Raw genomic sequence first — 22359 nt, forward strand, 5'->3', positions numbered from 1 at the left:
CGATCATTTTCAACGCGTCGATTTAGCCTATTCTAAGCTTCTCTACACGTTTCTAACGCGTTTTCGGTTAAATTAGAGCAGAAGGAGAGACATAGAATCATGCGTACGGATTAAATTGTGTCTTCCCTACCTACGAACGTTTCATTGCGTGTCATTCATTAACCTAAAACGTCGTATTATTTAATGAGCTTTTGAAAGTTTATCTCTCTTTCACCGACAATTAGAAAATCTAATTTGAAAGGGTAACACCTATTTAAACGCGTCTTTTAAATTTTACCGACATTATTTAGTTTTGTTCTTTTTTTTTTCTTTTTTTTTTTTTTTTAATCGATAGTTTAATTTTATCCAACCCTTTTTCTATACACTCTTCTTTCGAATTATTTCTTTTTATTTTCTTTTCCTTTTCTTTTTCTTTCTCTTTTCTTCTGTCAGAGAGACTGTACTAAATACTAACTAAATTTAGATCGAATTTTCAAAGTAGAACGAGACTACTCGTCTGGATTTCAAAAGCACCTCTCTTCGAGTCAATTTCCGAGTTTGTATCGAATCGTGTGATTCTAAAGGACCTGATTCAAAGGATACACCGAACGAACTCAAATGAATATCCTTTTTATTTTAAATATCTGTATAATATATAATATTATTACAGAATATATTTTAATTGTGTGTGTCTCCTTTCATCTCATTTCGGTCGGTTAGACAATAAAAAACAACGTTGGCGTTTTATTCATATTTTTTTCCTTTTTATCATTATCATTATTATTAATATTATTATTATTATTATTATTATCCATTCGACACAAATAGAATGAAAAAAGAAAAGGCAACGATGGATAAAACTTTTAGAATAAAGTAAATTGAAGACTCATCATCGCGTGTATTTTCGTTCGATAAAATGTACATTTAACGATAGTTTTCATATTACATTAACCCCATAAATGCGGCTGATGGCACCTCCCAAAGAATCTACTGCATTCTTCCTACCTATTTACCAACCCACCTACATTTATTCATCCTCTTATAATGCGAGTTATAAATTATGCAAAAAGGATGGAATATTTTTGTAGTAGTAGGGAACGTAAAAGTTCGATCGTTTAAAGAGACAGAGACAGAGAGAGAGAGAGAGAGAGAGAGCTTTGGTAAGAATATTTTTATCACTTTCATGTGAAATAGGACAACGTTAATAATATTCTCACTACGAGAATGTCAGTAACAACGAAGGAAAGGAAATAAAACACACTATTATAACATAAGCAAAATAATGCAGGAAAATATCTTTCAAATGAAAACGTTGATTGCCCTCTCGTTATCATTAGGGTGCGCTTTTCCAAGGAGACGCCCTAATGAGGGCGCTTGAAATTACCAGAGGATATTATAGCGTGGGTACATGATCTTCAAAAGCCCACGGAAATCCCAGCATTTACAACCAATTCCAACGAGTGCCTTCCAAGCATCTCAAGGACCAACGTGCAATCTCAACCACCACCACCACTTTTTCTTAAAACTTGAAAAAAGAAAATAAAGAAAATAGAGAAAAAGAGAATTAAAAAAAAAAAAATACATCAAAAATAAAACAAAATGTTCGTATGCAAACGAACGGCAAAAGCCACCTCCTTCCCCCTCCCAATACCAATGCTAGAGTACTGTGTTTTACATATTTAATAATCATACAAAATATACATTTATAATTTATTTTCAAAGCACGTATCATCTTTATTCATGTGTAGTAGTAGTAGTAGTAGTAGTAGTAGTAGTAGTAGTAGTAGTAGTAGTAGTAGTAGTAGTAGTAGTAGTACTTTCTTGTTAAAAAATAATCATCGAAATGGTGTTAATATGTAACCAGAGAGAGACAGATAGGGAAATTTTTACGTAGATAAAACAGAAAGGGAGAGACTTTATGAAAAATGAATCGTCTCTGAAATTTTCTGTATTAGAAGGTAAAAAATCACGTAAGAAATTCTTCCATCTCTATTTCTCTCTCTCTCTTACTTTTTCTTTCTCTTCCGACCTTTTAAAGCGTTGAAAACACCCCTTGGTTGTTCATTCAAAATGAAGGTAAAAAGACGGTGGAACAGAAACCTTTTTCTTTTTCCTCTCTCTCTCTCTCTCTCTCTCTCTTTCTCTCTCTTTTTCTTTCTCTTTCTCTTTTTCTCTCTTTTTCGAGTCAAGAGTGAGACACTTGAGAAATATTCGCGACGCCAAGAGACGCAAAGTCCATGCTATTTATCAGAGAAAGCTCCGTTTTCTCTTCAACCCCCTTCCAACCCCGTCCCTCTCTACCCCACCGCCTACTTTCTTCTCAACTTAGCCACCATCGTCAGAATAGCCCGGTGTTTTTCATATAAACGCTGATTGAGCCGCATTTTTATCCCCCCCCCCCCGTCACCCTCCGTATTCCATCGTTTTTCCTCCAACCCCCTCCCCCTCCTCCTCCTCGTACCCCTTACTATACCGCCACTTACGTTTTTTTCCTTAACCCTCGAGCGATCGTCGTTGTCGTCGTTTATGGTCGTTTATAGTCGGGATAAAACGAGCTTGGCGCCAAATTTCGTTCACCTTTTTCCTACCCCCTACCCTTCTTCCTCCCAACTGTTTCTATATTTTTCTTTTGTATTCTCGAATAAAGTTACGCCTATCCTGGAATATTTCTCGGAATCATTTTCAGAAAAAAAGGTATTACGATGTATGAGAGGGAGTGTGTATCGTATAACTATTTCTTTTTTTTGTTTTTTTCTTCTTTTTTTTTCTTTTTTATTACATTATTTTATTTTATTACATATTTATTCAATCGATTATAATAATACATTTTTACATAATTTAACATATCAATTACATATCGTATTATTCGAGTATTTTTATTCGATCGTTCATTTGGAATTTCAAGAACGCTTAGAAAACTCGTGCTTTCTACGAAGTCATTCATTGACGTTTAGTTGTGTTGTTTAGGAGAATGAGGCCGACGCGTGTGCATCCTTGACGCGTTTAACTACGTGCATGTTTTAGATGTGAAAAAAAGTTTGATCAGCTGCGAGAGGTATATACGATAAAATATATATATATATATATATATATATATATACTCGGTGAAAAGATGCAACGTCGTTAGTATAAATTTAAGCTTCGTTGGATAAACATATGTGCCCATAATTATGAAAGTGGTCTAACTAAGTCATGTATCTCTTGTTTCGAGATATTTCAAGATTTATATTTGAACACTCTATATGAATTCTATATAATATTGAAATAACAAATATTATCTGACGATTCATTTTTGACAATATCGGTTTCAAATTGCATTGAATTTATTTAGTTTAAAATAATGTGGTGCGTAATAACCGATAAACTCATTTTAATATTTTTTTTATTTTGACTTAGACCACTTTCATAATTATGGGCACACATATACATATATATATCGTTCTTCTTTCATCTTACAAATTGTAAAAGGGAATATTTTTCTGTTTTTCCATTAAAAATGAAATTTTTCTCTTTTTCTTTCTTTCTTTCTATTTTATAGGAAGTTGATATAAATTTTTTTTTTTTTTTGTGAAAAAAAGTACTTAAAATTTTCTATCCCCTCTCCCCTTTTTCCTTGTGGTAGGTGTGTTCTTTCATCGTAGAAAATTATCAAGAGCACTTTGCGATATTGCGCTTCATTCGTCACCCCCTTTTCCTTCCTTTTGTTCCTAACCGCAGTACTCTTTTCTCTCGGTTATTGTTTCCCTTTCGATGACTTCACCATAGTGTGCAGTGTGGTGGTATAGCATTCCTCTCATTCTCTCTCTCTCTCTCTCTTTATCTTTTTTTCTTTTTCCCTCCCTCTTTCACACTCGATATTATTATTTTTTTTTTCCAAAGTCTCTTTCTTTTTGAAATTTTTCCCCATAATTTTTGTCTCGAGAAATTCGAAGGAAAGAACTCGTACAAACGAGTAATGAACATCATACGTTTTGAATATGGTACCCGTTGTTAACGATAAATCGTGACACTGGTAATTAATATCACGACTTACTTTTTTGACTGTACCATCTGAACCATAATTATAAATAGCGAGATGAACCCAAAAAGGAAACAGAGAGATAGAGAGAAAGAGAGAGAGAGAAATGAAAGACGAATGGGACGAAATTTATTATCTCCTTAACACGACGTATGAATAAAATCGAATAACTTTACTATGTTGGCATAAAATATAAATTGCATTCAAGTAAAAGTTAAATAAAGTTTGAGAATAATATTGAAAACTTTACTTTTGTTCTCAATCGAATTACAGAAAGTGAATTTAGTTTCTAGCATTATTCGATGACAGCTGTTATTTATTCTACGTATAATATAATACGTACGAGTATCATTATAATTATTTTTAATATTATTATTATTATTATTATTATTATTATTATTATTATTATTATTATTATTATTATTATTATTATTATTAATATTATGGTACGTGGAAGAAGAAGAAATAAAATAAGAAAATTAATTTTTCCCTCAAATTTAAACGTAGCATTGAATTTTTCCAAGCGTGAAATAGAAATTGAGCAAAAGAGAGAGAGAGAGAGAAAAGAAGCAAAAAAAAAAAAAAGAAAATGTTGTCGAAGCGAGATTGGTGGAAATCCGACGAGAGGATGAAAGTTTTTAAACGACTAGGATCGACTTATGGCACGCGAGCATAGGCGCCCGATACCAAACCCAGATATTTGATTTTCCCTCGTATTTGCTATCTACTGGCGATCGACTAGAAATATGGGCCAGAATATTCCCAGAATATTCTCCTTTTTCTATCTTCTCAAATCCCTTTTTAAACGAGATTTTTACGCGATTCACCACTTTCGTAACAAAATTTCTACCATCACGTTTAACGTTAGAAAAAGATTGACAAAATCTGATAGAATCGTTCAACTCAAGAAAAAAAAAAAAAAAAAAAGATAAAAATCATTTATTAGGTTGTCCCAAGAATTTTTTTCTTTTTTTCTTGGTGATAATTTGCACAATATTGTATGGGTAATATTTTTTATATTATTTTGTTAAATAATATCGATTCTACTGTATATCAGCGTTCGCCAAAGTCATTGTCCATGAGAAAAATTTGTTGGTTCTCAAGAAAAATGTGAAATATATTTACTCATCACGTTAAGTTATGTTTTAAGATACATTTAAACATAATTCAATTCATAACAATATATAGCTTTCATAATTTGGTTACAATTAATAGTTTTATTTTATTAACTAGGGTACATTTTATGTGTTCTTAGATCACAAATTATAAATCATAAGTATATAAAGTATAAAAATCATTTATACAACATTTATTATTTATATTAATTGTCGTAGATTTTTTCTTATTTTCAATATCATTGACATTTTATTATTACTTACACAACGATGTTGAAAAGTAGAGAAAAGAAAAAGAAGAAAAAGTATACGGTAGACCGTAAGTAAAGATTCATAATAACGAAGGCTTAACGTCCCACCCTTTGGAGTTTCTTCCCTCCTTTGGAGGAGGAGGAGGAGGAGGAGGAGGAGGAAGAGGAGTAGAAGGAAGAAGAGGGAACAAGGGCTCCTAAAACAGAAAATCGATATGTAGCTAGGCGAAGACACGTGAGCCACCTCCGTACTCAAACTATTTTTATCAAAACTTTATTATACCTCAAATGAACTATTACTTTTCTTTAGATTGAATTTTAATGGGAGATGAAGTTCTTTTTTTTTTTCTTTTTTGTTTTCTTCGCTACGAATAACCACACAAAATTCTATATACATTTAAACTATTATTAAATTATTTATACCATTTTGTTGTCAATTTTATAAATAAAATGAAAAGATAAGGGAGAGATTTCGTTGAATCAGTAAAAACAATTTATTGAGATAAGTAATGTATCATTGAAGATGCATAGAAAAGAAGAAGAAGATAAGATGGAATGAAATGTTGGGAAAAAAGGATGAGCTGGGTGGGAGGAGGAGGAGCAGGAGGAGGAGGAGGGGACAAGAGAAAGGGATGGAGATAAATGGAAACGTATTTTCCGTTGTAAAACATTTCTCTTTTCGAGTAGCATCGAGAGAAAGGTTCTTTGAAATCGTAGAGAAGGAAGAGAAAAGCTTTTCCCGAAGGATAATTCCGCTTCTTTTTTCGCGATCCCCTCTTCCTCGGCTAGCTTTTCCTATCGAAAATTAAGGTCACCAGTTTCTCTCGACCTTACTTTCAAATTCGTTCTACTCTTCGACTTCTTATTCTTCTTCTTCTTCGACTTTTTCTTCTTCTTCTCTTGCTTTTTTTCGTTCGTTCGTTTTTTACTCGACTATACTGTTCATCCTCGAATTTGACCTTGTCAACTAACAAAAGATCCGATCTTTTTCCTATTTCCAATGCACATCTTTTTTTTTTTTTTTTTTTTTTTAAGAAAAAAATTATTGGAACAAAATAAAAAATTGACAATTTATTAAAAAAAAAGAAAAAAAAAAACATTTGTAATACGCTCCAGGGAAATTAATTTGTTCGAATTCGATAAAAATGTGAGAATTATTTCAGTTGGAAATAATATTATTTACAGAAATTTCCATATAATAAATATTCAATATTCAAATAATAATAATAATAATAATAATAATAATAATAATAATAATAATAATAATAATAATAATAATAATGATAATAATAATAATAAACGTATCGCGTTAATAATATTTTAAATCGATTAAAACAAACGTGTATTAAACTGAACGAAAAAAAAAAACAAACAAATAAATCGCTATAAACTTATTTTCGTAATATTTAATTCTTTTAAAGCAGATAGTTCAAAGTATTGTCATATATCCATTCGTTTATTCCATTCATTAAAGTAGAACTATCCTAAGGAATCTTTTTTTTTGTCCTCTTCTTACCTTACCTTGGATTTTTTTTCTTTTTCTTTATTATTATGATACACGTCTTTTAGTAATCCTGTTCGTTTCCAGGAATAAATGTAGGTGAGCAGCGTATTATCACCATATAAGGTTCGTACCTTATATGACAAACCTGGTGTTGACGAACCAAGTGACTTTTCTTTTTCTTTTATATTTACTTCGAGTTCTCGAATCATTTCCAAGAAATAATATAGGTCAGTGTGCCGACAAATTTCTTGTAAATTTGTCTTTTCTATTTTTGTTTTGTTTTTGTTTTTGTTTCTCTTCGCCATTTAACCCTTTGATTGCTGAATACTTTTAAACTAAAGTATTTTGTAGGAATGGAATAGTTTAATATTAGTTCAACTATTTCCATTGATTTTGATTAATTATTAATCCTTATCGGTCGTCAAATTTTTTTATCGATGATTCTCACTAACTATAAATTATAAGTGGGATTTGTTCAATTTTCAATTCAATTCAAACAAATATTACAATTAAATTATTATAACTCTACATTAATAAATAATATTATTATTTTATTATATACAATTATTTATTTGTATTATGCTTAAAAAAAACAAAAACAAAATTAAAAGTAGAATATACTTAGTTGTTTTTATCGATATGATCGATAACGATAGTTTTCAGCAGATTGCTTAAGACAGGGAATACCAAGTTCCCAGGATGTTGCTGTCGACGAAAGATAATTCCATTTGTAGAACGCTTGAATTCCTCTGTGTATGTGTGTACAGGCGCGCGCGCACACACACACACACGTATATGTTACACACATATATACGTACATCATACGTACGCAAACCTACGCTCGCGTTTTCGAAGCGGAAAATGTTCAGAATTTATGAGGCGTACCAAACGTGGGTGGAAAAAGGGAGAAATACGCAAAAAGAAAAAAAAAGAAAAAAAAAATGAGAACGTTCTCGAGTCTTAAACTATGTTCAAACGTGTACTTTTAATAATTCATGACAAATTATTTCTCACTAAATTGCGAAATAATACGTGCTAAATATCTAATAAAAAGTAAATTATATTATATTTTGGAGAGAAGTTATGGGAGTTAGGGATGGGGGATAATTGTATAAAAGTTCATTAACCCCTCTAGTATTATGTTAATAAATAGTTCGTTGGATGGTGATCGAAGGAAAGGTTTTAAAGGTAATTCGTTCCACGGACGTGCTCGATCAGATACGCACACATACCAAGGAAGCTGTCTAAATGCTAAGAAAAGCTCGTCTTTCATAAGCTTCTACACGGACGATCTATAGACAAAGGTTTCATAAAGCGTCGATAAACTTTTGAAGCTTCCACTTGTATTACTTTCAACGTTATGATCAAACTTTTCTTACAGATTATTACTCTACCATGGAATTCTCAATCGTCCTACTCGAAATCCAAATTTTTCTTAAAAGGGCCAAATAAAAAACTTCTTTTTTTTTTCACAAATAATTTGTAATTTTTGTATGAAAACAAAATTCGACGTTACTTCGGTACGATCATTTTGGATTTTTTTCTTTTTTTTCTTTTTTTTTTTTTTTAAGATAAATTACCCCGATCGAGTGATACTTAAAAAAAGATAAAACAACGGAAGTCGTGCGTGTTCGAAATCAAAAGCTTGCCGAAAGCAAATGCTTTTCGCTTAGTCGGCAGTTTCAATTAAAGCACTACCAAGACTTTTGCCAACGAAGCACGCAATCTCGTTTCAGAGTCGCCATCTTTCCCTCGTTAGCCCTTAACGATGCAGCATTTACCCTTAAGAAGACGGAAAATGGGAATCCTCTTTGGCCTTGAATTGTGTACCCTATCCCACCACACTTTTCCCCAAAATTTATTAGCGCGTTTTGTCTTACGAATATTTGCCACCATTATTACAGAAATGAAAAAAAAAAAAAAAGAAGAAAAAAATAAAAGAGAGGAAAAATCAAAGAAATTTATTATGATTCTTATTATTATTATTATTTGCCAGAGGGTATATAATATATATATAATTTGTTTATTATATTTCATTATGTTGAAAAGTTTCAATTGATTGATTTTATTAAGTATCGTAAAGTAATATTGGATTATGGGTACTTAATAATTTGATATTTGTTTTAATTAATAAAGAAAAATTACTGAAGTAATTATATATAATATAAATTATATTATAAACAGAGTGACACTTTATAATTTAATATAATTAACAATTACCTTACTTTATCTACTTTTACTATTACCTTTACTAATAATTATATAATAATTCCTTTATATTACTTTATACTTGCATAGTATATAATATAATATAATTTATATTATAAATTGTAATATAAATTGTATATAATACAATTATATATTATATTAATATTTTATCGAATTTTTGGGGTAGAGAATTGGAATATAAAGAAGAAAGAAGCTATCGGTCAAACGAAATGAAAGACATTGATCGAGCAAGTTTGGGTAGTCGTTCCTTGGATATATCTCAGTCAGTTTCATTCTCTTTCTCACTTTCTTCGGAGTGACGGCACGAGAGAGATTTTCATTGAGCGTCGCCGTTCTCGTCTTCTTAGTGGCCGTCAAAGGTCGCCAAAGGTATAAATATCCTTGGCGCCGTTCTTGGCTCTCATTCTCGTTTTTCTCTCCCTCTCTCTCTCTCTCTCTCTTTAAAAGAGAACCAGAGTTTCTTCTATTCTCATCTCTTTTACATTTCCTTTACCCTCTTCTTCTTCTTCTTCTTTTTCTTTTTATTCTCCTTTTTTTATTTACTTTTTTTTTACGTTACACAAAAATTTACATTCAAAAATTTGAGTGAAACGAAACATTCTAATTCAATTTATTAATCTATTGTGTGTATATATATATAGAAAAATGTAAGTTATTGCCGTAAAGGTAAAAGAGGAAGCATAGTTGTTGTAGAAAAATTTGCTGCTATTTGCTGCAACATTGCGCGAATATTAAAATTTCATATAACCCCGAGGAAAGGTTGGTTGGTTGGTAGATAGATAAGAAGAAGCACTTTTCTCAAAGGTACTTTACTGGAATGGTAGTGTACTTATCTTCAACGTTTCTATTTTTCTCTCTAAAAAAAAAAAAATTCTTTCAAAGAAATATTCTATTTACAATATAATATATACAATCAAAATAAAGTTGTTAAAGTTGTTTGTCAATGTAAATCGTATAAATGGATTTTGCAAGATCGTTAAATACAATTTCTTCGAACAATCCGTAAACGATTCCTCGAAGACGATTACGTTTGAACATGCATAGATGTTCAAAGAAGGAAAAAGAAAGAGTGAAAAAGAATGTGTGTGTGTGTGTGTGTGTGTTTATGTGCATGCGAGTAAAGGTAAGTTTAAACGCGATCATAGAACGATCGGTTTAACTGCTTGCTCGCCTAAAATCTCGTTGGCCTGGATTCAAGGCTCGTAAAAAGACAATTTTGGGTAGCACTTCGTGTGCTTTTTTTCTTTCTTTTCTTTTTTCTCACTCTTAAAAGTCCTTAAAGATCACAAACTTACGTCTTTTACGAGATTCTTACCATTCCATTCAATTTTGTCACATTATTCGATAATCAGACACTTTCCAAGATATTTTTCATCTTTCTTTAGATTTATATAGAAATTGTTTTTCTATCATTTTGAATTCTAAAAAAGATTATTCGAATTACATATACATAAATCATTTGTTAATTTATTTTGAAACGAATGTAAACTTTACTCGATTACATATTTAGAAATGTATTCGTATAAAATTGCTTTTTCTATCATTTTTAATTGTAAAAGAATATTATTCTAATTGAAATTATATATGCGTATAGAAATTATTTTATTAATTTATTTCGAACGTATGTATACCTTTCGTAAATTTATTCTCAATTACGTATCTATTTAAAAAAGTTAATTCGTATAATTTTCTAATTAACAACGAAAGAAAATGATAAAACTCAATCATACGAAAAAGTTTTGCGTATTTCATTGAAAACTTTCAAGGAAATTGGTAGAAGTCTCGATAGCCACTTGAAACTTTTTGTCTCCTTCTCTCTCTCTTTTTCTCACTATTTTTCTCTCCTTCGTTTTTCTTCGTCCTCTAGACTTCTAGACGGAAGATATTTCAACGTAAAGGAGTAAAAAAAAAAAAAAAAAAAGAATGAACCAAGTCGCGTTTAGCCAAGTTTGAATAATACTCAGGAGTCTCAGACTCCCTAAAAGAAAAATTGACAAAAACTCGTTTAAACGTTTTTTTATTTATCCAAACGTTTTATATCTGTTAATTCATGACGTTAATTGTATTTTTTTTTTTGTAGGAAGTTTTAAAGGTCACCACCACCCACTTATTGCTGATCGATTTCGTTCGTTTGAATTCATTCGATTTTTCGTAATATTTGTACAAGAATAAAAACTACGTTTTCTCTTCCGTAAATTGTAAGAGTATAATGGTAAGAGAAAAGAAAGAGAAGATTTTGATAGTTCGATCACGATCACCCTGCTAGAGGATGGTTCATTAAGCTCTTTGACCCTTTAGTAGGTTTATCAGTACTTCGGATCTCCTCTTTGAGAGAGAATTCTCTTTCGATCTCATGGAAAATTCTATGAGCCCACGTTAATCTCGTTATCCATTTCTTTTCTTATCCGATTATTTGTTGTAAAATTTCGTCCTTTTTTTTCTTTTTTTTTATTTCAACCAAATTATTACCACCAACGCGAAAATTTGGATCCATTTAAAAGAATAATATAATTAGTACGATAGTTCTATTTTTATATATATAATTATAAGAATATATTATAAGAATTATAAAAGATAATTCAAAGAAACCATTTATGTATTCCGATTAATTAATAATTAATAATTAAAAAAAAAAAAAAAGAAAACAGAAGTAAATAAAACGAAATATAAAAAAATGTTAAAGGATTTGCAAAGACTTTTCATGCTCGTACATAAATTTCACGGACTACACGTGGATAAGTTTTAACGTGGCAGATATTTCATAGTTGGCATTATCCTTCGTAAATGCCAAGCTGCTCCTGAAACTTGCTGTCCAAAAAGAGAACGGTAGAAAGAGGAAAGTTTACTTGGGATAATACCTTTCGACGAGGTAACATAATCGTAAGCCATAACACTGCAGAGGAGGTCCATTTTATTTTATAACTCTTCCGTGTCTTTCTTTTTCTCTCCTCGTATAAATACTACTACTACTACTACTACTACTACTGCTACTACTATCGGTTTCGTGACTGTGAATATAAACACGCATAAACGTCGAATCTTTCAAAGCGTTGTCCTGAGTACAAAAAAAAAATCAGCTGGATTATACATTCGTTGGCATACCAAGTTATTTTTGAACTATGCAACCATTTTTTTTTATTTATTTATCCTTTTTTTTCTTCTATATAAAAAGAAGAAAAACAACAACAAGACAACATTTCATTTTTTATCAACATTTGTATATCACAGTTTGCGCGTCGTATAAAATATTATAGATTTTTATTTGTAATTTTGTTGTTTTTGTTCTTCATGAAAAATGTATAAATGTAAAACATATGTCTCTCTGTCTTTCTCTCTATGTCTCTCTCTCTCTCTCTCTATGTTTCTATCGTTCGTCACTCGTTCGTCCCTCGTTAATTTGTTCCCGTCTCTCAGGTTTTTTCGAGAGTCGCGACATTTCCATCTGGTTGCGAGCTCGATTACGAATCGCCGAGGCAGATGCGTCCTCTTGCACACAGATCCAGGAGAGAAGTAAAAAAGATGTCGCCTTTTTTAGACCGAGAAACTCCTCGGATTAGTAGTAGTAGTCGTCGTCGTTGTCGTCGTCGTCGTTGTAGTTGTAGTTGTAATTGTAGTAGTATTCCTCGCGTTATATTCGAATCACGTAGGCGCCGAGGCGACCACCTTTTTTACGTCGGACCCTTCTCTTAATTTCCTTGCGTAATAGTACGCGAGAGGTAAGTGCTATATGCTTTTTTTTTCTTTTTATTTTTTTCTCTTTTCAGATAAAGTACGAAGGAAGATAACAAAACGAAAGAAAGAAAGAAAGAAAGAGACGATTTTTACACGAACAAAATTACATTTCGGATCCATTTATAGTAACATTCAATGTATTATTTTTTTTAATTCATTATGATACATGTAATCCTCCTATAACACGGTATAACATAGGTTCTCTAGAAAATGTCGTGTTGTTTGAAAACATGTTATATGAAACCCATACTTCATTATTCATTTACATCATTATTTTCAAAAAAGCTATCTTTTAAATATGTTAAACAAAATCATGTTATTCAGTGCTGTAAAAATACAAAGTGTTGTACAAAGATTTTCGCAATTTATGAATCATATCATAACGAAAATCATTTTATAGAATTTAGGGGTAGGTTCTCGTTATTTATGAATCGTGTTATACCGAAACCTTCATTTTTTTTTTTATAGGAGGGTTACCTGTATTCTTATTTAAAATGAAAATAACGAGTCAAATTTGTTCTACCCTCTTTGGTCTAAAAGAACAAAAACGGTATCTTCTTAGGTACTCGTTAATATTTTTATTATTTACCCGTTAATGGTTCGTGCACCATAAAGAACATAAGACGTACCTTCTCTTACCCTTCCACAAAGGAAGATAAGAATTTAGTCAAGATGTTGGTGTGTTTGTATGTGTTCCATTCGTGCAAACGATCACGATGAATTTCAGCATCTCGTCGTCAAACTCCAGTCGTAAAGAGTGCCAGGAAGCTTCTATGTTATAAGAGAGAAAAAAAAGAAAAAAAAAGAAAGAAAGTGATAGAGAAAATGGTGAAGGGGACACTGGAGAAAGAGTGGTGGAATGGGAAAAAAGGAAAACGTAGTTAGGATAGCAGGTATCTTTGGAGTCCTTCCTACCGCCATAACACTCGCCTTCGATGGATAGCCATAAATCGCTGACCCTTTCTACCAAAATCGTTTTTCTCCTTCACTATACGTTTATCGGGACGATTTTTCCCGAGAAATTTCCGTGCTTTAAAATTCACTCTTCGTTTTTTTTCCCTTCTTCTTTTTCTTCTTTTATCCAAACCTCTCTTATATACCATCAAATATTACTATACAATATGTATGATTCGTGTGTATATATATGCATAGAAGAGGAAAAGGGAAGCCTTCTTCGGTGTTCGAGATGCGGCTAACTTTATCGATTATCGAATGACTTTGTTAAATTTAGAATGCTTACTTTACGATTATAATAGCTAACCCTTATCACGATACAATGTCAATGCCTGATTTATACAAATTCATCGAACTTTCAATTGATTCCTATTTTCCTTTTTTTTTTTTTCATATGAAAAATATGGAAATAATTTTGTGCAATAATTCGTTCAATGTCTCGTAAAATTTGTGATCTCTCATTTAATTTTTAGATAGCAGATCTGACATAATTATTTAACTCAATTTAAACTTCATGAAACAAAAAATGTAAAACTATGTAGAATTTTTAATGCAATTTTTCACGTCTACTCTAACTCAATCAATCTCTTTTCATCTATTTTATTTCTTTTCTTTTCTTTCTTTCTTTTCTTTCTTTCTTTCCCCTATGTTCTGTTCAGTAAGCAAGCAACAAATCGATATTCAACACAACCTATTTGAGAGTTTTCTACGCCCTTTCGTTTCTATTTTCAAGAGGAAAAACGCGCTTGACAGGATCGTGGTTCGACAAATCATACAATTCAGAATAGATTTTGTTCTTAGGAGCTTTTCTTTCGCAGAATACATTTTGTTGAATTTATGAGTTTTACTTTGCATCAAAGAGGAATTGACTATTACAAATGGTAGTATTAATATTATTCGTCCCTTTAAATTATACGCTTTTCTTATCTTCAATTTTTTTTTCGATATTATTTTCTCCTTTTTTAAATGTGCTCATAATTATAAAAGTGGGTTAAGTCATATATATAACAAGAGATATGTATATGACTTTCATATATCACTTTTATAATAATTCGTATAAATATCATTTACACTTTCCTATCTTTTTTTTTTCTTTTCATGTAAATGAAAAATTTGACTAGATTATAAATTCGAATAACGATTTGAAATGAACAAAGATGAAAACGTTACGTTTTCATTATCGTTCATATTCTGAAACATTTGTTCTCGTCAAGTGTCAAGATGTTTAGTATTCGTGAATAATCGAGATCGAGAATCATCGCGTTAGTTGCGGTAACTCCTTATCTGCTTCTCATTACTCCTACCGTTTCTGCGTACCACCAAAGGCGTGTCCTAAAAAAATAAACCCAGAGAGAGAGAGAGACAGAGAAAATACCTCGTTCCTTTGTCAGGGAAAATTTACGACGGGTTGGTTCTCTTATCGCTACGAGTTATTTACCCCTTAGCAAGAAATCTTCTTGTCGAACCCGAGAGATGCCACCGATGAGACCGTTCAGAAAAAAAAAAAAAAAAACACCTCTTCACGCAAATCTTATATTTTATACTAACTCTCTTTAATAATATTTTTGTGAGAGGACTATTTTTTTTTTTATGTCAGTATCTCTTCGAACAAAAGGGGTGATTTTATCGTTCCCTTTTAACTAAACGAACAAATGAGATTTGTTCGAGAAATATCTTATCATTATCTTTGATCGATAATAATTTTAACGAATTCATAAAATTTCGAATAATCACGAAAACATGTACACAACACGTGTTTAATGATTTAATTTAAGGTGTATTATAATTCAATAAAAAACAATATAATTTTCTTTTGAAAACATTTAAAGGGTGAAAGTTCGGTCGGTAAAACAGAACTTCTTACCTACCCCCTTCCAACCAAGCGTTTTACCCTACACGGAAGTGGAATACGTCTAATTCGAGATTCCCCGAACGATCTTCCAGGATGTATCTCCCAGAAAGATATTCCACCCTCTTTCACGAGGGGAAAAAAAAAAGAAGTAAGAAGATAATTTCCGAGGGATCGCACGCACGACCATTCACTCGTTTCTTTTTTTTTTTTCTTCTTCTTTTTATCGAGTTTATGTCGCTAGCTGCCATTTCCCTTTCTTCTCTTACAGGATAAAAAAAAAACTCTCTTCCGCGTTGCTCTTTTCCTTTTTCCTTTCCTTTTTCTTATCCCAACGTGACTACTACCAAGAACTACTAAAGGGATGCAATGAATATGAACTTCTCCTAGTGGAAGATTCTAACTTTCATTCGAGTTAAAATTCATACTGGATTTGTTTAAAATTATCTTTTGAAATTATTCTCTCATAAAGTTTTATTATTTTATATTTTAACCATGATTTTATACGAGTACGATAACTTTTGTGGTATATAACTTTGTGCGTATACCTTTCAAGTAATCTCATCTCTCGTGTAATATTCGATATCATTTCTTGTTCTTTTTTTTTTTTTTTTTTTTTATTCATTATTGTCTGAATGAATATTTATAAAACGTTGAAAGAGAAAAAGAGGGGAAAAAAATGTTTGTCAATCGATTAAAACAATGAGAGATGGGTCTTTGGAAGCATCGTTGAACTAATTTTCTGGTTGGAATTGATTGAATCAAGTATTTGTTCGGTTCATCATGAGAACTCGAGGAGTCTTATGTTCAGGAATATACTCTCTCTCTCTCTCTCTCTCTCTCTCTCTCTCTCTCTCTCTCTCTCTCTCTCTCTCTCTCTCTCTCTCCTATTTAATCCGCTTTTACGTTCACCATAAAGATGCATAAGTCGGCTTTACGATCGGTCCAATTCACTGAAGATATATATATATATATATATATATATATTATATAGATATATATATAGAGAGAGAGAATCCTAAATACAAGATAGCAAAAGACTCTCACTCTCCCCTTTACTCTCTTTTACTTTTCTCTCTCTCTCTCTCTCTCTCTCTCTTATTTTCACTTCCTTTTTCTTTTTCTGCTTTTTTTTTTTTTTTTTTTTAGAAGACGTCCATTCGCTTTTCCTTTCCATTACAACATTTATTTTCCAAGCAGCAAATTGGAAAAGACCTTTTTGATGACTATCCTTTTAAATACGATTTTATTTTAGATAATTTCATCGTCAAGATAAATACCATGTGAATGAACTGTTTCTGTTCATTGGAAATATTAATCTTTTAGGCATTACGCGTCACTATAGTGGCTTTCACGAATAAAATCTTTTAAAATGTATTATACCTAATTTTATAATTAATTATTAAACTTATAAGCACTGTACGTCACTATAGTGGCTTTCGCGAATAAGTTGAACCCTGCCACGTACAGAGAAACAACCCCGTGGATCATTCAGCCGTGCCTAAGAGGTTAAAATATACATTTTCTTAGTCGTTCAATACCAAGTGAACAATTTGAAGAATCTTTTACGGTAGAATGCATGGTTAATCGTTTCTCGCGTGATCGACAACTCTCACGATTGACGATGTTATGAACTGAAGTATATTCTTAATGGACTTCATATTCTTAATGTTTTTCAACTTCAAGTTTTGAACATGATAAATAGGAAAAGAGAAGAGAAAGGGATCATTGGTAACTTCTTAGAAGTTAAGAAACGAGAATAATAAGAAAAAGAAAGAGAAAGAGAGAGAAAGAAGAGAAGTTACTATACTCATTTGCATTCTCATTACCTATGCCCGTTCAGAGAATTTGATGAGATGCTATGATTTATGAAAAGTTAGCAGTCAGGTAGAAAGTAATAACTTTTTAATGGATGCCTACCGTGCTGACTGACATTATTAGTCGGTAAACTATGCAACGCATATTATACTATCTTCCTTTTTTGATTTTTAGATTATTCTTTTTTGTTTTGGTTGAACACTCATGAACGTTCATCATTTTTTAGGAAATGGTATACTTGCGAAGTAAATGGAGTTTTATTATGAAAATTTATACTCCCAAGAGAACTCGTGTTAATCCGAACCTAAAAACAAACGAACAAAAAAAGTATAAATTATAAATCAAATTAATTGATACATAATTTGTTCCATTATCGCAACGTAATCGTCTCAATTATCGTCCATATACACAATAGTTTGCTCGAAGAAAGAGAAATCTGATTATGGAAGAAAAGGGAGACGAAGAAAAAAGCAACGTGCGCAAGTTTTTATGGCACACCCCCAAATCTCGTACGACGCAGAAGCAAAAACATTTGAGTCCTTCTGTTACATGCGAAACACGTGTTTCCTTCGCGAATCGTTTTTTGCTCATTGGTTTCTTGGTGATGGTGGTACGGATCTCGGTTTTATATCAGTGACCCTCGTTGCATTCAACGCTAACCCACATCAGATCTTGATCTCTTATTTAAAAACACATACAACGGCTAGTCAAATGAATTATTATACTTTTTATCGAATTTTCCAACGTTTTTTCTTCACGATAAAGAAAAGATAAGTAAATAAAAGAAGAAGAGAGAGAGAGAGAGAGAGAGGTATTGGCCTACTTGCTCACACGAGGTATCCGTTCCACCGTTTCACCCTTTTCACCTCGGTAGGTTAATACAGTGGGGTGAACTGGTCGCACCCTCCTTTATGGTATAGCAATCGAAGGGTGGAACCCACGCACGCGTTGCCACTGTTCTCGTTAAGAGCATGCGCATATTATCCCCACGATGCTCGTATACGTAAACGCATTGAAACGACGACAAAGACGACCATGCTACTACCCTTTACACGCATGTCCCTATGTTATATGTGGTTACATATATGTATATATGTATATTTAAATGGGACGTGTGTGTAATCACCACATGAACATAGTAGATACTTCGCGTATCAGCACGTTAATACAACCACAAAATTGATGTACCTTCGGTCAAACAATTCTACCCAATATAATCGAGCTTTTCCTTTATTCTTCCATGTTACTCCGAATTTTATTGTATCTCGTATAAATGGAAAGCATATGTGTTATTCTTTCCCAATGTAGATTAATGTTGAATAGAATTAAATCGTTAATTAAATTAACACGTTTTATTATATATTGTAAATATTCTCATACATTATTATCCATCAATGGAATTTATTATTAACGAGTCAATCGAGTATAAAAAATAAAATTACGAATATTATTCTTAAAAAAATAATAAAATACGTGATATTCGAAACGCATCAGAGATGTATTTCATACTTTGGCAGTTTTTCATTTGGCATTCTATGAAATTCCTAGAAAATGTGTGAAATATAAATTTACATAATTTGTCTGTACATTCTGTAGAATGCCGAATTTCGAATTTTACCAAAAACATACTATATCATTTTCAATCGTAGACAGTGTATATTATTATCTCTTTGATTATATAACATAAGAAAGTATAACCAAAAAAAAAAAAAAAAAAAAAACCCACCGTTTATTCCGGTCTCGCACACATTATCGATTTCAAGGAAAAAATGATTCTCGTTTTGGGGTTTGAATGTCCGTTGTTAAATGAATATTATAGTCGTGGTGAATATTCGAGGTCGATTCATACTTCAAGTTTATTACCATCCGAACGACGTGGCGAGTGTGTTAAGCATCGGTTCTCTGAAAATAATTTAATTCAAGCGTGGCTTATAGAGCTAAAGCTCCACCTCCACCTCCTCCTTCTTCTCCTTCGTATGGTGTATCGTGCGTGTGCATTTATTTGCACTCGTAAAACGTCGTATTCGTCGTCGACTCGTCGGCAGCAGGACGATGAAGAAGTGCACGCGTGCTCGCGCGCGGGCGCACACACCATGTTTTGGCTACGTGTAACTTCTTCGTAGTGTCGTCGTCGTCGTCGTCGTCGTGTCATGCTGGAAAGAAAAAAGACGACGAAGGTCGAGAGACAAGCAATTTAATTTACGTTCTAACGTGTCTATGTACTTCGCATACAAGGTGTCTCGTCTAGTATCTCCTTCTCGCCTAAATTTCATTCATATATTTGTATGTATCTGATTTGTGTTATTTCAAAGGGATGGTGGGTAGAATAATGTTTTTTTTGTCGGTCAATGGTACCCATAAATATTGAAAGTGATCTAATTGTGTTATCTCATAACACTTGTTTCGAGAGATTTAAAATTACATTTGAACACTAAATGAATTCCATATAATGTTGAAATAATAATAAAATAATGTTGTGTGAAATAATTGATAAAATCCTTTTTTTTTTTAATTTTAACTTAGGTTAGAACACTTTCATAATTATGGATACAATTATAAGTAGAATAATAAAATTCAAGATTTACAATCAAACGATGGTAATTGTTCCGAACTTATATAAAATATAAGGGTTAACCTAAGGTTCACGTGCATTTTTAAATATTTCACTTGCATACTAAGTAATTTTTTATTGACTATCAAAAAAACATTGCACTATTTGAAACGATACGAGATAAAAGCACGAACTTTTGATTCACCCTAAAGTGTAATAATACATTCTCGCGATTTTTTGGTTAAAACAAACGGATTCTCGACCATTAATGGTCCGTTCGTAATAGAAATTCACGAAACTTCCTGCGTACGAGTCGCTTATCTCGAGATAAACATTCACGACGCAGCACTTTTTAATGCTCGTTATTCCTCGGAAACTCTATCTCTCTTTCTTTTTCTTTCTTTATTTCTTTCTTTCATTCTTTCTCTTTTGCTCGGTCGATGCACCGAGAAAAAGACGCGTACAGCTGAATCCGCAAGAAAAAAAAAAAAGAAAAAAAAAGATGTGTCGTCGACGCGACGAAGGTTACTAATCTGTAAACAATGCGATCTTTTGTCGGAAGAACAATCGTGGCTTGCGATGATCACAAGGAAAAAGAAGAAAGAAAAAGAAGAAAGAAAAAGGAAAGAGGTCAAAGTGTAAAACGCGTACGAAGTATCATATAAATATGCACCGACAATAAAAATAAAATTTCTTGCAATTAACATGACCGAATTTTTTTTTACCATTGGTCAGATATTCTTTATCTTTTATTTTTTTTGTTATTTTACTTTAAATAATAACATTGATATGTACATTTGAATAATTGCTTATCATTTGCATCTACTTTAAAGTATGCCGATAATTTCTTTTAATTTTCTATAAAAATCTTTATTTATTATTTTCTTTTTTATTAATATTATTATTATTATTATTATTATTATTATTATTATTATTATTATTATTATTTGTCATTTTACTCAATCTCTTTTGTAAAATTTTCGTATTAAATGATTTTTCCCGTAAATAAAGAAATATTAAATATTGAAATAAAGGTCGTATTAATTAATTAATTCTTTGAGAAAGCGTCACGTGTTCTATTATCTAATATCAATGCGGTCTACGTGAGATTTATCGTGAAATTGAGGATATCGTCGATAACGCTTAACGAACTCCGACATCGAAGTTAACAAGAGAGAGAGAGAGAGAGAGAGAGAGAGAGAGAGAGTCGAGGAGAAATTAGCAGCGGTTGTTGGCTAACAAGAAGGATCGATACAATGGCCAATGGAAGAGCGCAGAGACATTGTACTCAAGCTATGTGTACATACGTATTCTATCTATATATATATAAATATATATTATATATATATAGTATTTGTCATGCTGGTGTGGACAATGGTAAAATCGATAAAGCTACATATAGATCTTCGATACATCGATAAACTTTTACAGAAATTGAATTACATTTCATCGTTAACATTGTAACTTTGAATAAAAATGGTGTCAATGTACAATTTAACAATTTTAACATATAATTCTTGAATACAAAATTAATCCCAATAAAAGAGAGAGATAGAGAGACAACTCAAGTGATAGCACAAAAATTCTTGACTATGTAATTTCATTATTTTACTCGTTATAAAAAATTAGTTTTTTTTTTTTTTTTTTTTTTTTTTTTTTTTTCATAAAAAATTCAACAATCCAGACGATGAATAATGCAAAAATAATGTTGAAACTTTCTAAGGAAGAGATTACTTTGAATAGGAAAATAGTATTTTAATTTTATTTAGTTCTTTTTTTTTTTCTTTTCTTCTCTTTTCTTTTCTTTTCTTTTCTTCTCGGAGATGTGCTCCGAACAACCTCTATCATCAACCCCCTTAAAAACGTGGGTTAGAAGATACTTCTTGGTGCGGTTGGGTGTAATAATTTTATGTAAGCAGGAAGAGCATCGACGCGAGTAACTTAGACGACGCTTTTCTCCCTCGAGAATGGACGTCGTCGTCGTCGTCGTCGTCGTCGTCGTCGTCCTTTTAGTTCTCTTCATCCTCTTCGTCCTGGTCGTCATTGTCCTCTCGTACAACCACCCTTCATCGCCACCCAACACCCCCCACCCACGCCCTCTCCATCAGCTCTGTTCAACTTGGCTGCGCTTCGTCGGTTGGAAAATTTGAGATTCGTATTCCGCTTTGCCGGATCGTCGACGAGTAAAACTACTTTGTTATCTTGTTCATTAAACTCTCTCTCTCTCTCTCTCTCTCTCTCTCACTCTCTCTTACACTTATTTTATTTTGTTATCAGTTTTAAACTCGACTTGTTCTTAACAATTGGCTAAACTAAAAATAGAATATACACGTGAAGTAAAAACGTTTTCTAAGCGTCA

At 31.9% G+C, this 22359-nt stretch overlaps 1 long non-coding RNA gene across 1 annotated transcript in view; it reads left to right on the plus strand.

Annotated features, from left to right (window-relative positions):
* Positions 1–22359, plus strand: part of LOC149032545 (uncharacterized) — a 105364-nt gene that overhangs the window by 49935 nt on the left and 33070 nt on the right. The gene's annotated exons all lie outside the window — the stretch shown is intronic.

The sequence above is a fragment of the Polistes dominula genome, unplaced genomic scaffold (assembly GCF_049000335.1).
Source record: "Polistes dominula isolate Pdom_NZ unplaced genomic scaffold, Pdom_raw_medaka contig_23, whole genome shotgun sequence".
NCBI classification, from domain to species: Eukaryota; Metazoa; Arthropoda; class Insecta; order Hymenoptera; family Vespidae; genus Polistes; species Polistes dominula.